Source organism: Hylobates moloch, unplaced genomic scaffold (assembly GCF_009828535.3).
Source record: "Hylobates moloch isolate HMO894 unplaced genomic scaffold, HMol_V3 SCAFFOLD_3, whole genome shotgun sequence".
In the NCBI taxonomy this organism is placed as follows: Eukaryota; Metazoa; Chordata; class Mammalia; order Primates; family Hylobatidae; genus Hylobates; species Hylobates moloch.
Genome location: NW_026652278.1, coordinates 13,907,414 through 13,925,687, shown reverse-complemented (window position 1 = coordinate 13,925,687; position 18,274 = coordinate 13,907,414).

Sequence of the window (18,274 nt, the reverse complement as noted above, 5' to 3'; positions counted from 1 at the left end):
CCACCGTGCCCAGCCAAAGATATTTTTAAAAAATCAGTTTCAGGTGTTTGCTTTGTAAATTGCTCCCTCCTGCTATTTTCTTTTTTTTCTTTTTTCTTCTTTTTTTTTTTTTTTCCAGACAGAGTCTCTGGAGTGCAGTGGTGTGATTTCAGCTCACTACAACCTCTGATTTCCGGGTTCAAGCAATTCTCCTGCCTCAGCCTCCTGAGTAGCTGGTATCATAGGCACGTGACACCACACCCAGCTGATTTTTGTATTTTTAGTAGAGACGGGGTTTCACTATGTTGGCCAGGCTGGCCTCAAACTTCTGACCTCAAGTGATGCACCTGCTTCGGCCTCCCAAAGTGCTGGGATTACAGGCATGAGCCACTCTCTCATGTTATTTTTAAATGTTAAGGAAAAAGGAGTTTACGATTTCCAAGAATCTTCACCCAGTTCTTCTTTCAAATCTAGATACAGGCCGGGTGAGGTGGCTCACGCCTGTAATCCCAGCACTTTGGGAGGCCAAGGTGGATGGATCACCTGAAGTCAGGAGTTTGAGACCAGGCTGGCCAACACGGTGAAACTCTGTCTCTGCTAAAAATACAAAAATTAGCTGGGTGTGGTGGCTCGCACCTGTAATCCCAGCTACGCAGGAAGCTGAGGCAGGAGAATCACTTGAACCGGGGGGGCGGAGGTTGCAGTGAGCCCATATCATGTCACTGCACTCCAGCAGGGGTGACAGAGTGAGACGCTGTCTCAAAAAAAAAAAAAAAACTTCAAATCCAGATATAAAAATGTCCTCTGAAAAGCAAAAGAAAAACAGTGTACATGTGCACACACACTCCACAGACACCCACACATGTAAGGTGTTAGTATAACATGTTAACACTGTTCTGGGGTGAGTGGGTTGTTTGTTTTAAATAATCACACTGAAACACACACCTCCCAAAAAGTGTTGTCCTATTCAGTGTAATCACTCACACTCCACTGAGTCAACTGAGCAGCTACCACTGCTCAGGACTTCTCCCAGCCTTCTTTGGAATGTCACTCACATTCTCTTGGACATTTCTAGAACAATATTTTGTGGACCTAACTGGTTTTTGGAAACTGCCAAAAACCACTGGTGAAAACTGGCAGAATAAGGTGGGTGATAACTGTTGTGAAATGCTGGGAAGCAGGGAGGGGCATATGAGACAGAGTTATAAAATAGTTGGGCAAATTTACTCGTGTGCCATATAAATCATGCTTGAAATAACTTTAGAAGAATCAGCATTTGGGGCCAGGCCCGATGGCTCATGCCTGTAATCCCAGCACTTTGGGAGGCTGAGGCAGGCGGGTCGCTTGAGACCAGGAGCTCAAGACTCACCTGATCAACATGGCGAAACTCCAACTCTACTAAAAATACAAAAATTAGCTAGGCGTGGTGGCTCACACCTATAGTCCCAGCTACTCAGGAGACTGAGGCAAGAGAATCACTTGAATCTGGGAGGCAGAGGTTGCAGTGAGCTGAGATCACACCACTGCACTCCAGCCTGGGTGACAGAGGAAGATTCTGTCTCAAAAAAAGAAAAAAAAATCAGCACTTGGCAAGAGGATTACAGATGACTAGCTTTTAGGGCAAACACACATTTCCCATTTTGGATATGTGTCTAGCATGATTAAAGGAGGCTCACTTTATAAAAGCAGTAGTTACATTACTAAAGTTTATGGCCACCATATATACACCTACGAATGTTCCTTACTATTAATAAAAATAATGGAAATTGTGTGAACTATTATAATAAGCCCCACAAGACAGAATTCAATTCAAAAAAATTGTTTTAACTATGTTTTTAACCTAAGCCTATTCACTTACATTTCTCTGATGTTGAAAAATATAAAAGTCTTTAGTGGTTTTTATCAAAAGTCTTCTGGTTATTCATCTATACTTATAAACAAATCTCGAACACTTTCAATGATTTTAAAATCATAAAACCCAACTGAGAAATAGTTAGAAAGTAATCTTCAAAAGATACATCACTTATCAAACATTCTTATTTATGATTTCCAAATACATTTTATCTGCCATCAAATTTCAGCTAAAGTCTATTTTCCACCTGTTTAACATGTGGTTATAGGAAATATCTCAAAACAGGTAGTAAACCTATAATAAAAATCATCTGACAAGAATGCAGGGACTGGCACCCACCAGTAGTCCTGGCTACTTGGGAGACTGAGGTGGGAGGATCGCTTGAACCCAGGAGTTTGAGGCTGCAGTGAGCTATGACTGCACCACTGCACTCCAGCCTGGGTGACAGAGCAAGACCTCAACTTAATTTAAAAAAAAATAAAATAAAATGCAGGGTCTGAATATTATATTGTTCTTGCTCAAATTTTAACCAGCTGGAAACTTTCCAGAATCACTAATTCCTAGATATACATTGCCCACGTTCTCGGGAAATGTATTTTGGCTCACAAGTTTGATATTTTTATCAGGTGTTAAAGGAATATTATGTGTGTTATTATTAGTGACACAGATAATTTTAGACCCTAATAAGAAAAGTTGAAATCATATATAAAGCCACAACTCAGATTTTGAAGATATTTAGGAGAGGAAATACATATGTGTGCATGTATATATGTCTATACACATGTGCATATACATACATGTACACATATACATACATATACATGTGTGTTTATGTATACATATTTAAAGGGATTTGTAAACAAGCTGAAAAGCAGTGAGAGTCACTGGCACAGCAGCTATGTAAGTACACTTTAGAGACAGCCTGCATGGCTTACCTCTCTCAAGAGTAGGCACTAATGAGCTGGGTGCAGTGGTTCGTGCCTGTAATCCCAGCACTTTGGGAAGCCCAGGCCGGTGGATCACTTGAGGTCAGGAGTTGAAACCCCATCTCTACTAAAAATACAAAAATTAGCCAGGCGTTTTGGTGGGTGCCTGTAATCCCAGCTACTTGGGAGGCTAAGGCAGGAGAATCGCTTGAACCCGGGAGGCAGAGGTTGCAGTGAGCCGAGATCCCACCACTGTACTCTGGCCTGGGCGACAGAGTGAAACTCCAACTCAAAAAAAAAAAATAATTCCTAACTCCACAGAGATCTAAAAACTAATTCTGTAGAGATCTGGCAATTGTCAGATGCAAAGTTTTAAGCCCAAAGACCTTTCCATAAAGAAGTTACCTTTGGCCGGGCACCGTGGCTCACCCCTGTAATCCCAGCACTTTGGGAGGCCAAGACGGGTGGATCGCCTGAGGTCAGGAGTTTGAGACCAGCCTGGCCAACATGGCGAAAACCCGTCTCTACTAAAAATACAAAAATTAGCCAGGCATGGTGGCAGGCACCTGTAATCCCAGCTACTCGGGAGGCTGAGGCAGGAGAATTGCTTCAACCCAGGAGGTGGAGGCTGCAGTGAGCTGAGATCACGCCATTGCACTCCAGCCTGGGTGACAAGAGTGAGACTTCGTCTCAATAAAATAAAATAGGTTACCTTTATGAGGAGGGAAATGCCACAAATTTCTGGTTATCAGGATCATTAGATGATCCCTATTGATAAAGACAGAATCCGTTAACAGTACTTAGCTTTATATGCCTCCAGTCATAAATACCAAAATACTTTCTTTAATAACTATAAGTCCCATATATTTACATAATAGGCTACAGAGTGCCATTTTGGATCCAGTCCATGTTTTGAAGGGATTTATAGATACAGGTAAAATGTGCTGCCAGACATTATTTACAACCTAAAACAATCTTTCCACCTGGGCCTAGTCTGTTCTCAGCCACCAGTACCCTCAACCTTTTTTAGTTGGAGTCACTAGAAAGTTTTTTCACCCTGACTGTAAACAGCAGTAAATTCTCCAAGTACTCACATAACATCCTTGACTTTACAGGCGAGATGACATTATGGCAATTGAGGACTGAAGATTGGTGTTGGCTCCACTTCACAGGCACCTGGCAGCTAATAATATTGCTGAGGTTGCTGATCCACTTTATTCCTTCATGTCCATTATGTTTATGACATTACATTAAAAATACCAGATTAGAGATATGGTCTTGCTCTGTCACCCAGGCTGGAGTACAGTGGCACGATCATAGCCCACTGCAGCCTCGAACTCCTGGCCTCAAGAGATCCTCCCACCTCAGCTTCCTTAGTAGCTGGGACTACAGGCGTGTACCGCTGCGCCTGGCTAATTTTTTTTTTAATTTATTTTATTTTATTTTATTTTTGAGAAGGAGTTTCACTGTTGTTGCCCAGGCTGGAGTACAATGGTGCGATCTCAGCTCACCGCAACCTCTGCCTCCCAGGTTCAAGCAATTCTCCTGCCTCAGCCTCCCGAGTAGCTGGGACTACAGGTGTAAGCCACCACGCCCAGCTAATTTTTGTATTTTTAGTAGAGAGGGGGTTTCTCCGTGTTGGTCAGGCTGGTCTTGAACTCCCGACCTCAGGTGATCTGCCTGCCTCAGCCTCCCAAAGTGCTGGGATTCCAGGTGTGAACCACTGCACCCGGCTTAATTTATTTTTTGTAGAGATGAGGTCTTGCTATATTGTTCTTGAACCCCTGGGCTCAAGTGATCCTCCCACACCGGCCTCTTTTTTTTTTTGAGACAGAATCTTGCTCTGTCACCTGGACTGGAGTGCAGTGGCACGATCTCAGCTCACTGCAACCTCCGTCTCCCGTGTTCAAGCAATTCTCCTGACTCAGCCTCCCAAGTAGCTGGGACTACAGGCGCCCGCCACTACACCTGGCTGTAATATTTGTATTTTTAGTAGAGACAGGGTTTCACCATGTTGGCCAGACTGGTCTCGAACTCCTGTCCTCAGGGGATCTGCCAGCCTTGGCCTCCCAAAGTTCTGGGACTACAGGTGTGAGCCACAGTGCCTGGCCCATCGCGGCCTCTTAAAGTGTTAGGATTACACGCGTGAGCCATGGCTCCCAGCCACAATTCAAATTTTGGAAAACGAATTATCTGCCCTAATTATTATGCTCCAGCCAAACTACCCAGTTTTTTTTTTCTTTTTGCATTCCTTCCCCACAAGTTACTTTGTGTCAAGTTTCTAATGTTGAGTTTCATCATTTCACGGACAACAGACTTCTAAAACACAGGAATACTTAAGATCTATTGGTATTTCTTTGGGTCAAATTGGTAGAGCTAACGTACATTGAAGTCATTCAAATACATTCAGACTACACAGATTCCTTATAAATTACTGGTATCGAGAAAAGAAAAGATTCAAGAAGACATTACAGAATTCATCATATGTTATCAGAATTACTGATATAGTCTATCCTAGCATAGAGTAGCTTTCTCAACCTATTGCATAAAAATTACCAGCAAGAAAGAATAATACAAAATAAGGTTTATGGCTAAGTTGGCTCTGTATCATAATTATCCATTCTAGCATTCTTAGAAGGATCCTGGCTCGGCCCAGTGGCTCACACCTGCAATCCCAGCACTTTGGGAGGCTGAGGCAGGTGTGGATTGCTTGAGCTCAGGAGTTCAAGACAAGGCTGGGCAACATGGTGAAACCTGGTCTCTACCAAAAATACAAAAAAAAAAAAAAAAAAATTAGCCTGACGTGGTGGCATGCACCTGTAGTCCCAGCTACTCAAGAGGCTGAGGTGGAAGGATCACATGAGCCTGGGAGGCAGAGGTTGCAGTGAGCTGAGATCATGCCACTGCACTCCAGCCTGGGCCACAGAGTGGGACCCCACTTCAAAAAAAAAAAAAAAGAAGAAGAATCCCACCTGTGATAAAGGCAATAACTGCAGTCACATTTGAATGGCTCATTTCTTGACTCATTCTGAACTCCCTTAAGCCCAGTGTCTGTTAGTTCTTTCAAGCTGAGAAAAATTGTTGAGTAAGAGGTATCTGTATTAACATCCTTTCTTTCTGCACAGATGACAATCAATGTCCTTACTCCTCTCCTCCTGTAGGGCAAGCCATCTCTGATCTCCTGTGAGATCTGTCCTGCTGTTGGAGTGAACCTTCTGGAAGAGGGGAAGCGAATTTGGTACAAGGGTTGAGTCAAGTTACTAAGATCCTTTACTAACATTTCTGAGCAGACGGGATGACAGGCTGCTGAATCTTCCTGGGAATTTTCTTCAGTGGGCATCCGAGAAGACTCTGGGGTCAACGTTGGGTTAAGCTTTTGGGATGGGTCCATCAGTGGCCTAGTCACAGCTCTAAGCTCCTTCCTCCTGGATCATTGGGTTTCAGTGGGTGATTCTGGACTCTCAAAATTCTATTTTGAACACTCTATCTTTATTCTAGTCACTAATAATCCAGCACAGAATATTCCTGATGAAAAGTCCATCAGGGCAGGGCACAATGGCTCACACCTGTAATCCCAGCACTTTAGGAGGCCGAAGCGGGCAGATCACTTGAGGTCAGGAGTTCATGAGCAGCCTGGCCAACATGGTAAAACTCTGTCTCTACTAAAAATGCAAAAATCAGGTGGCACACGGTGTCTCATGCCTGTAATCCCAGAACTTTGGGGGGCCGATGTGGGCAGATTAACTGAGGTCAGGAGTTTGAGACCAGCCTGGCTAACATGGTGAAACTCTGTCTCTACTAAAAACACAAAAATTAGCCAGGAGTGGTGGCAGGCGCCTGTAATCCCAGCTACTTGGGAGGCTGAGGCAGGAGAATCACTTGAACCAGAGAGGCGGAGGTTGCAGTGAGCAGAGACTGAGCCACTGCACTCTAGCCTGGGTGACAGAAGTGTGATCCTATCTCAAAATAAAAGAAAAAAAAAAAACCAATTACCTATATAACAGTAAATTAAATTGAAAAGTCATTCTGGCCATTGTGTAGAAAAAAAACTAAAAAGGGCCGGGTGCAGTGGCTCACGCCTGTAATCCCAGCACTTTGGGAGGCTGAGGTGGGCAGATCATGAGATCAGGAGTTCAAGACCATCCTGGCCAATATGGTGAAACCCCGTCTCTACTAAAAATACAACCGGGTATGGTGGCACTTGCCTGTAGTCCCAGCTGCTCGGGAGGCTGAGGCAGAAGAATCACTTGAACCCGGGAGGTGGAGGTTGCAGTGAGCCAAGATCATGCCACTGCACTCCACACTGGGTGACAGAGCGAGACTCCATCTCAAAAACAACAATAAAAAAACTAAAAGGGTTAAAAGCTTAGGTAAGATACAAAAACAGTTAAAAATGAAAAAAAAAAAAAAAAAACCTGATTATATCTAGTGCTGGCAAAGCACCTGGAGTTTTCATTTCAGTGCTGCATGCGAGTGTAAACCGATGCATCGTTTTGGAAGACTGCTGCGACGTCTATTAAAACTGATCAAACACAGCTCCTATTACTCGGAATTCCATTCCTAGGTATACACTAAACAAGAATGTGTACACGTGTTCCCCAAAGGACATTTTAAAAATTCCTAGGCCGGGCACGGGCTCTCACCTGTAATCCCATCACTTTGGGAGGCCAAGGCAGGTGGATCACCTGAGGTCGGGGGTTCAAGACCAGCCTGGCCAACATAGTGAAACCCCCCTCTCTACTAAAAAAATAATGGTTGGGTGCGGTGACTCACGCCTGTAAACCCAGCACTTTGGGAGGCTGAGGCAGGTGGATCACGAGGTCAGGAATTCAAGACCAGCCTGGCCACAATGGTGAAACCCCATCTCTACTAAAAATACAAAAATTTGCCGGGTGCAGTGGCAGGTGCCTGTAATCCCAGCTACTCAGGAGGCTGAGGCAGGAGAATCGCTTGAACCTGGGAGGTGGAGGCTGCAGTGAGCTGAGATGACACCATTGCACTCCAGCTTGGACAACAAGAGCAAGACTGCAACTCGAAAAAAAGAGAAAGAATAGATCAATTGTAGCACATTCACATAATAGAATATCATACCATATCATTGAAAAACTCAGCTACACACACACACAAACACACACACACACACACACACACACGAATGAAACTCACAGTATTAAGTAAGCCAGATACAAAAGAACATATACTGTTTAACTCCATCTATATAGTTACAAAATAGACAAACTAATCTGTGGTCATATAAATCAGTCAGTGGTTATCTTGGGGAAGAGTGGAGGTTAGAGACTAGGACAGAGCATGAGGCTTGCAGGGTAGGGGCAATGGTCATATTTCCTGGATCTAGCTACCATTTACATGAATGTGTTCACTTTATGAAAATTCAGGCCAGGGTGGTGGCTCACGCCTGTAATCCCAGTACTTTGGGAGGCTGAGGAGGGCGGATTGCCTGAGCTCAGGAGTTCGTGACCAGCCTGGGCAGCAAGGTGAACCCCGTCTCTACTAAAATACAAAAAAATTAGCTGGGCATGGCAGCGTGCACCTGTAGTCCCAGCTACTTGGGAGGCTGAGGCAGGAGAACTGCTGGAACCCAGGAGGTGAAGGTTACAGTGAGCCGAGATAGCACCACTGCACTCCAGCCTGGGCGACAGAGTGAGACTCTGTCTCAAAAAAAATAGAAAAGAAAATTCAGAGCTGTACAAGTATGATGTATACTTTTCTGTGTAATATTTTTTCAAGTATACATATGGTAGAGGCCAGATGGGAAGATACTGCAGTAGTCTGGATGAAGGAAGATGTTGGTTTATTTTTTTTTTTTTTGAGACAGAGTCTTGCTCTGTTGCCCAGGCTGGAGTGCAGTGGCATGATCTCGGCTCACTGCAACTTCTGCCTCCTCAGTTCAAGCAATTCTCCTGCCTCAGCCTCCCAAGTAGCTGAGATAACAGGTGTGCACTACCAGGCCTGGCTAATTTTTGTATTTTTAGTAGAGACGGGGTTTCACCATGATGGCCAGGCTGGTCTTGAACTCCTGACCTAAAGAGATTTGCCTGCCTCGGCCTCCCAAAGGACTGTAATTACAGGTGTGAGCCACCATGCCTGGTGAGATGTTGGTTTAGACTAGGGTGAGAAGAACCATAAAGTGATCCGTTTATGTTTTTTGTTCTTCTTTCTGATTTTCCATTTTGTAACCACTTTAGTAAGTATAATACAATCATCAGCAAATCTAATGTCAAAACAAAGCATTTTCTTGAAAGAGTAAATTTGAGTAAGCCTATAAATAGCTGTGAATAAGTGTAGATAACTTCCAGGTATATTAAAAATTAAAATCTTCGTATTTGACAGCACAAATAGAATCAGGGTACTAATTTAAGACCTAACCAGATTAGGAATACAAAGTATATGGCCAGGCGCAGTGGCTCACACCTGTAATCCTCACACTTTGAAGGAGGCTGAGGTGGGTGGATCACTTGAGGTCAGGAGTTCAAGACCAGCCTGGCCAATATGGTGAAACCCTATCTCTACTAAAAATACAAAAATTAGCCAGGCGTGGTGTCAGGTGCCTGTAATCCCAGCTACTTGGGAGGCTGAGGCAGGAGAATCGCTTGAACCCAGGAGGTGGAGGCTGCAGTGAGCCGAGATCGCATACCACTGCAGTCCAGCCTGGGCAACAAAGAGAGACTGTGTCTAAAAAACAAACAAAAACAATATATAAGGCATTCAAGAAACATTTATCCTTCATGATACAAGGGCAAACTGGCCAGGCATGGTGGCTCACACCTGTATTTCCAACACTTTGGGAGGCTGAGACACGAGGACCGCTTGAGCCCAGGAGTTCAAGACTAGCCTGGGCAACATATTGAGACCCTGTCTCCACAAAAAATAAATAAAAGCTGGGCACGGTGGTGCACATTTATAGTCCCAGCTACTTGGGAGGCTGCGCTGGGAGAATTGCTTGGGCCCAGAAGATCAAGGCAGTAGTGAGCCATAATCACACCACTGCACTCCAGCCCCCCAAAACGGGCAAACCAAATTCTAAATAACATACTACTTTAATTGTGCCTTCACATGGGGAACATCAAACAGTCAAACATCAACACTCAAATTGCCTACTGTTTTCCTAGGATTGCTACAAGTCTTTTATAATTTGTCTTATTCTCTTAAACAATTAAGAAACTTCCTTCTAATCCAACTAGTTTATCAGCAAATATGCTGAAGCACATGCTGACTTCAGATGTCTGTGCTATATATATATATATATATATATATATATTTTTTTTTTTTTTTTTTATCCACTTCAAGAATCTCAACTGTGTCACTTCCCATGGCTAGTTCCATTTTTGTCTGTTATACTCAGACGTTGCCTGTCCAGAAACCCAGTTCTGCTGTGCTAGCAGCCCCTCTTCCTAAAACATGGCCCAGGATCACCCACATTATTGAAGAGTGATATGCAGAAGTAGTTATGGTTCCTACCTGGCACACACCCAGCACATTCCCATTAGGAGTGCAACCTAATCATCTTTGTTCTTGTTGTTTTGAGACAGGGTCTCGCTCTGTCATCCAGGCTGGAGTGCAGTGGCACAACCAGGGCTCACTGCAGCCTTGAAATCCTGGGCTCAAACAATCCTCCCACCTCAGCCTCCCAAGTAGCTGGGACCTACAGGGGCATGCCACCATGCCTGGGTTTTTTTTTGTTTTGTTTTGTTTTTGAGACAGGGTCTCACTACGTTGTCCAGACTGGCCTTGAACTCCTGGCCTCAGGCAATCCTCCCACCTCAGTTTCCCAAAGTGCTGGATTACAAGTGTGAGCCACTGTGGCCAGCCCTAACCACTGCTGAAAGATGCTTGGCAAACTACATTGCATAGCAGTAATGGATAACATTAAGTACAAAAAAACCTAGGTTTTGCCGGGCGCGGTGGCTCACGCTTGTAATCCCAGCACTTTGGGAGGCCGAGGCGGGCGGATCACCAGGTCAGGAGATCGAGACCACGGTGAAACCCCGTCTTTACTAAAAATACAAAAAAATTAGCCGGGCGTGGTGGCGGGCGCCTGTAGTCCCAGCTACTCGGAGAGGCTGAGGCAGGAGAATGGCGTGAACCCAGGAGGCGGAGCTTGCAGTGAGCCGAGATCGCGCCACTGCACTCCAGCTGGGTGACAGAGCGAGACTCCGTCTCAAAAAAAAAAAAAACAAAAAGACAGAGCGAGACTCCGTCTCAAAAAAAAAAAAAAACAAAAAAAAACCTAGGTTTTAAAAAAATCTGTACTTTTGGAAAAAAAAAGAAAAACACCTAGTTTTTGTGAAAAATGTGTAACCATGGCTAGTAGTTTTAATCTCTCAAGCTAGGAAGAAAAAAGAAATCTAGGCCATTTAATTTAATTTTAATTACTTTTTATTTATTTTTGAGAGGGAGTCTCGCTTTGTTACCCAGGCTGGAGTGCAGTGGTGCGATCTCAGCTCACTGAAACCTCCACCTCCCAGGTTCAGGCAATTCTCCTGCCTCAGCCTCTAGAGTAGCTGGGACTGCAGGTATGTGCCACCATGCCCAGCTAATTTTTGTATTTTTAGTAGAGACGGGGTTTCGCCATTTTGGCCAGGCTGGTCTTGAACTCCTGGACTCAAGTGATCTGCTTGCCTTGGACTCCCAAAGTGCTGGGATTACAGGCATGAGCCACAACACCCAGCCAATTTTTTTTTTTTTTTTTTTGAGATGGAGTCTCGCCCTCTTGCCCAGGCTGGAGTGCAGTGATGCAATCTCGGCTCACTGCAAACTCCACCTCCCAGATTCAAGCAATTCTTCTGTCTCAGTCTCCCGAGTAGCTGGGATTACAGGCATACACCACCATGCCTGGCTAGTTTTTTGTATTTTCAGTAGAGACGGGGTTTCACCATGTTGACCAGGCTGGTCTCAAACTCCTGACCTCAGGTGATCCACCCACCTCGGCCTCCCAAAGCGCTGGAATTACAGGCATGAGCCACCACGCCCGGCCCCAATTTATTTTATTTTTTTTTTGAGACAGAATCTCGCTCTGTTGCTCAGGCTGGAGTACAGTGGCGCAATCTCAGCTCACTGCAACCTCTGCCTCTCAGGTTCATGTCGTGCCTCACCCTCCCGAGTAGCTGGGACTACAGGCATGTGCCACTATGCTCGGCTAATTTTTGTATTTTTAGTAGAGACGCGGTTGTGCCATGTTGGCCAGGCAGGTCTCGAATTCCTGGCTTCAAGTGATCCACCTGTCTTGGCCTCCATAAGTGCTGGGATTTCAGGCGTGAGCCACCGGCGCCCCGCCAGGCCAATTAATTTTATTTCAGACTACCTTCACCCACAACTGCAGTCTCAGGATCTACATTTTCACAAGCACCCCACCAATTCTGATCAAGTTCTACTCAAATAGAACACAAGGTAATGTTCTGGTTTCAAGAGGGAGACTAAAATACATGTTTACTTTCATTTCCTCTATCATATTAATGTATTTAACATTTACTGAACACCTACCACATGCCAAGAACTGTTACAAGTACTAGAATTTGTGTAGTTAACAAATCAAGTCCCTGCCCTCGGGGAGCTTCAACCAAGGAATGAAGTTATCCATTTTTTAAAAATAAAATATATCCCTGGGTATAATAAGTTAAATGTGGGTTTTAAAGGACATCCTAATCCCTGTCATTTTACTGAAAATGCTCAAAGGCAACTATTGTAAAACAGGACCATTTGCCCAACATTCTAATACACAAGTAGAACCCATATTGCTAAATAAAAACATACCTTAAAGGAAACTGAAAACAAACTATCAGGGCCATCTATCAGCAAACGTGTTGGTAATATTTTATTTTCAATAGGCTGGTAAGTCTCCTGGTAAGTCTTCTAGTCTTGATAAAGTGTGCACAGTCTTAAACCAGGAACATATTACATATCAACACCCCACCCGATTATCCATTCATGGCTTACTACACCTGCCCAGAATTGTCTAGTCTCAGGTTAATGTGCTCCTGAATCAAGGACTTATCCCTCCTTCATTACCCTTCGTCACTTTTTCCCCAATCTGAACCCTTATTAAACAAAGTATGAGTTATGCCATCTGCTAAAATATAACCTAGCCAGAGAAAATTAAAAATGTTTTTCAAGTTTAGTCCTTTTCAAAAGGTAGCAGGCTGATTAAATGGGTAGTCTCATTTTTAAAAAAGCTGTTAAGACTTACACATTAGCTTTATTTTTGTGAGCAAAAGCAATCATACAAACCCAATATGGAACAACTCAACTCTTAACCTGTAACCAGTAAAGTGAAGTGAATGTGAAAACCTGAAATTTATACAATAATTCTCAGAACATGCACAGTTGCATATGGCTATGCATTTCATGCTTTTTTTGTCTAGATGGTTTCAGACTTCTCTTTGCTGGTATACCAAAACCTAAGGAAGAAAGACAAAGGACCAGGAAAAAAAATTACACTTGGGCAAGTTATGGTATCTGCTGATTTTATACAGCAAAATCTGGTTTACCTTAACAATGCCATACTTCTATAGCACCATGACAACCAGGCTTTTTGCAAAACTCTTGTCAGTTCCCAAGAAGGAAGGAAAGTGAAAAGAGGAGACCCACGGGCAAGCTAAACCCCGCTGGAAGATCAACAACTGGACAGCTCACTCCTGAGATTCCTTTCCAGCATACAGTCGCCCTGGCTGTTCCTCTAACGCTCTCCAAAAGCACTTCAGTTTTATTCATGTTTGCAAACTTTCCAAGCTGACTCCAAGACGTCATTAGATGTGGATCACTCCCAGAGGAACATCTCAGAGAAACAATGGTTAGTGAGTTCTCAAAAGTGCAATACATTGGAAAAGACAAAATTCGGCATATGTATTTTGAGTTGGAAAGTTAAGGAAATAATTTATTGAATATACTTCGTCAGCTGTTACTCTGATATTCTTGTTTAAAAACCAAACCATCAAAGTTATGTAGATTATGTCTCTCTCTTCCCCCAAACAAAAGCTTAATTCTTTTTTTTTTTTTTTTGAGACAGAGTCTCACTCTGTTGCCCAGGCTGGAATGCAGTGGCACGATCGCAGCTCACTGCAAGCTCCGCCTCTCGGTTCAAGCGATTCTCCTGCTTCAGCCTCCCGAGTAGCTGGGACTACAGGCGCCCGCCACCACGCCCGGCTAATTTTTTGTATTTTTAGTAGAGACCCCATTCTCCGTGTTAGCCAGGATGGTCTCAATCTCCTGACCTCGCGATCTGCCCGCCTTCGCCTCTCAAAGTGCTGGGATTACAGGCGTGAGCCACCACGCCCGGCCACAAAAGCTTAATTCTATAAAAAGATCAATTGCTATCAGTGCCTTTTTCCCCCTTAAAATAAAAACAACAAATTATATACAGATTTCATCTACCCCTATTTCCTAGATATAAATTTCTTTCACACTTAGGCAATTCCAAAACCAAAAGTCATCTTTGCCCATAAAAGAAATATTTGCACAAAGTACCTTATGAATTATAGTACCTGGCCTATCTACACTACCTTTCAAAATAAAATCAGTAAGTAGAAAATAGGAGCCCAGGTTTCATACTAATATTGCATTTAAAATTTTTTTTAATTGTATTTTAGAGACAGAGATTCACACTCTTGTCACCCAGGCTGGAGTGGCACAATTATGACTCACTGTAGCCTCAAACTCTTGCGCTCAAGTGATTCTCCCATCTCAACCTCCCAAAGTGCTGGGATCATGGGCGTGAGCCACACCATGCCCAGCTGGAACAATAAAACGTTTAAGTTGGCCGGGTGAGGTGGCTCATGCCTGTAATCCCAGCACTTTGGGAGGCTGAGGCGGATGGATTACCTGAGGTCAGGAGTTTAAGACCAGCCTGGCCAACATAGTGAAATCCCGTTTCTACTAAAAATACCAAAAATTAGCCAGGTATAGTGGCGGGCGCCTGTAATCCCAACTACTCAGGAGGCTAAGACAGAAGAATCGCTTGAACCCGTGAGGCGGAGGTTGCAGTGAGCTGAGATTGTGCCATTGCACTCCAGCCTGGGCAACAAGAGCAAAACTCCATCTCCAAAAAAAAAAAAAAAAAAGTTTAAGTTATATTTATATTCACATAATTTCCTTGTTTGAAAATGGAATTGATGGCAACCTAATTTACAGCAACCTATTTAAACATAATTACTAGGATATTTTAATTTTTCAAACAGAGTCTTGTTCTGCTGCCCAGGCTGGATTGTAGTGACACAATCTCAGCATACTGCAAACTCTGCCTCCCAGCTTCAAGTGATTCTTCTGCCTTAGCCTCCTGAGTAACTGAGATCACAGGCACACGCCACCACATCTGGCTAATTTGTGTATTTTTAGTAGAGATGGGGTTTTGCCATGTTGGCCAGGCTGGTATTGAACTCCCAACCTCAAGTGATCTGCCCACCTTGGCCTCCCAAAGTGCTGGGATTACAGGTGTGAGCCACTGTGCCTGGCCAATTACTAGAATATTTAATTACTTAACATAGTAGAATACACATTTAAGCAAAACCCTCATTTGGACCACTTAAGAGTGAAGGCTTACAAAAACTAGCAAAAGTCTAAAGGAAATAGGTGTTGCATCTTTCCAATATGTAATAAAATTGCAAAATCAGTGTTTACAATGTATTAAGTAGAAGCTCAAATGCTAACTTTTAATAGGGAATATTTAATTTGGACATACTAGTAAAGTACCTAAAACATTTATTAAATTATTTTTGTCAAGTATCATCTTTACTCATAGATACTACCAAAGAGCAACCTAGACAGTAAAATTAGTTCCCATATCTGAGGACTCCAAATTAATAAATTTTAATATATTAATATTAAACAGAGCATGCATTTTTAGAAGGATGCAAATTTCTACTCCTTCATATCCAAAGATTAAATTTTAATTCAACAAAGCTAATGGACTTGTTAACACTTACATAGAACATGGAAATAGGTCCTGACTACATACATACTCCACATAACTTACTGAAAACTTAAAAGAAAACCCAGTTGCTTATTTCATGGCAGCCTGGTAGAATAATTATGTAATAAACGACAATAAGAAAAAGCCACTTATCATATAGTCTAGTCTTTATTGAAAGACTTACTTCAACTGTTGTTTACAGCTTTGGCTTAAGTTGGCCATTTTAGCCTCTCACTGCCAGCAGACATAAAAATCAAGTGGGAATGGCACGGGGGTTGGGGGTGGAAATACTAGTAGAGAAATTATGAGAACAAAGAATATGGCAGCCAGTCAGAAACACATCACCAAAATAAATCTCAAAATAATTATGAAATAAGAAACATTTCCTTGCATGCCAAAAAAATCTCTGCTGGTTTTTGATGAACGGGGTGGGGAGCAACGATTCTTAGGCTTAAGTTGGATCAAGATAGCATTGGGTCATGCTATAAAATCGTCTGTTAGCTCAACAGCCATACTTTAATTTATTTATTTTTTGGGATGGAGTCTCACTCTGTCGCCCAGGCTGGAGTGCAGTGGTGCATTTTCGGCTCACTGCAACCTCCACCTCCCAAGTTCAATTCTCCTGCCTCAGCCTCCCACCAGCACGCCCAGCTAATTTTTTTGTTATTTTTAGTAGAGACGGGGTTTCACCATGTTGGCCAGGCTGGTCTCGAACTCCTGACCTTAGGTGATCCACCATCCGCCTCGGCCTCCCAAAGTGCTGGGATTACAGGTGTGAACCACTATGCTCGGCAACAGTTACGCTTTTCTTTTTTTTTTTTTGAGATGGAGTCCTGCTCCATTTCCCAGGCTGGAGTGCAATAGCACAATCTTGGCTCACTGCAACCTCCGCCTCCCGGGGTCAAGAGATTCTCCTGCCTCAGCCTCCCGAGTAGTTGAGACTACAGGCACGGGCCACCACGCCTAATTTTGTACTTTTAGTGGAGACGGGGTTTCATCATGTTGGTCAGGCTGAGCCACCGCGCCCAGCCCAGTCGTAGTTTTTAAATGGTACATTTCATTTGGATAAGTAGCTTTGTATTTTGAAAACCATTTAATGGCCGGGTGCAGTGGCTCATGCCTGTAATCCCAGCACCTTGGGAGGCCGAGGTGGGTGGATCACGAGGTCAGGAGATCAAGACTATCCTGGCCAACAGGGTGAAACCCTGTCTCTACTAAAAATACAAAAATTTACCAGACATGGTGGCCTACATCTGTAGTCCCAGCTACTCGGGAGGCTGAGGCAGGAGAATCGCTTGAACCCAGGAGGCGGAGGCCGCAGTGAGCTGAGATGGCAGCACTGCACTCCAGCCTGGCGACAGGGCAAGACTCCATCTCAAAAAAAAAAAAAGGCCGGACGCCGTGGCTCACGCCTGTAGTCCCAGTACTTTGGGAGATCGAGGCGCGCGGATCACAAGGTCAGGAGATTGAGACCATCTTGGCCAACATGATGAAACCCCATCTCTACTAAAAATACAAAAAAATTAGCTGGGCATGGTGGCACATGACTGTAATCCCAGCTATTCAGGAGGCTGAGGCAGGAGAATTGCTTGAATCTGGGAAGTGGAGGTTGCAGTGAGCCAAGTTCTTGTCACTGCATTGTACTCCAGCCTGGCAACAGAGCAAGACTCCATCTAAAAAACAAAAAAACAAAAAACAAAAAAACAAAAACCACTTAATATGAAATAACTTCCATTAACTGATCATGAAATTTTGCCCTTTCAGATTAAGATGAAGGACACTTCAGTCACATGTTTACTGTGGCAATATAACTAGTCTGGATAATTTTATTAAATCAGAGTATACAGTCAGGAAACACTACAGCTATATTTAGCTGTTAGTTATCTCAATAAGCTACTTAATTTACTGGCAGACCAAAACAGGCATACTAAACATTTTTAATTTTATCAATTAAAAAAAGTCTTCAGTTGTTCAAGTTTCACATATATTCATAAAATTTTTAACTCGGGGGCACAGTTAACATAATTTATTGAGTGTTCTCCCTATAAAATATAAATTAACTTTTCCAAAAACATTCCTCAAAGATACTATAAACAAAACAAATAAGGGTATATTTTATAACACAAGAGTGTAATAGATGACCGTTATGGTAAAACTAAGGTGCCATAAAAAATTTGGCCCAGCTATGAATTTCAGACCCTATGAATTTTTATGTTGAATACATTTGGCTATACTGCTAAGTGGGAAAAGGAGGAAAGTAATACCAAAATTATTGTGATCACCAATTTATAAAATCATCATTATTTTAAAGCTAATCGTAAAACTTCAAATGTTTAGAAAACAGTAATTTGTGGGTACCAATCGCATCTTACTATGTAACTGTAAAAGGCTATTTTCTCTTTGGTGCCCAGGCCAGTATTTTGAATACGTTGCCAAAACATTTGCACTCCCTAGCTCTGACAATTCAAACACATAGGATTTTATCTATTTTACATTCCTGTTTGATAGAAATTTGAGGCAAATTTTACCCACACAGCCTGAAAAATACCTTGAAAGCAAACCTCAATCTTCTGCATCTTCCAATTGATTCCTTTA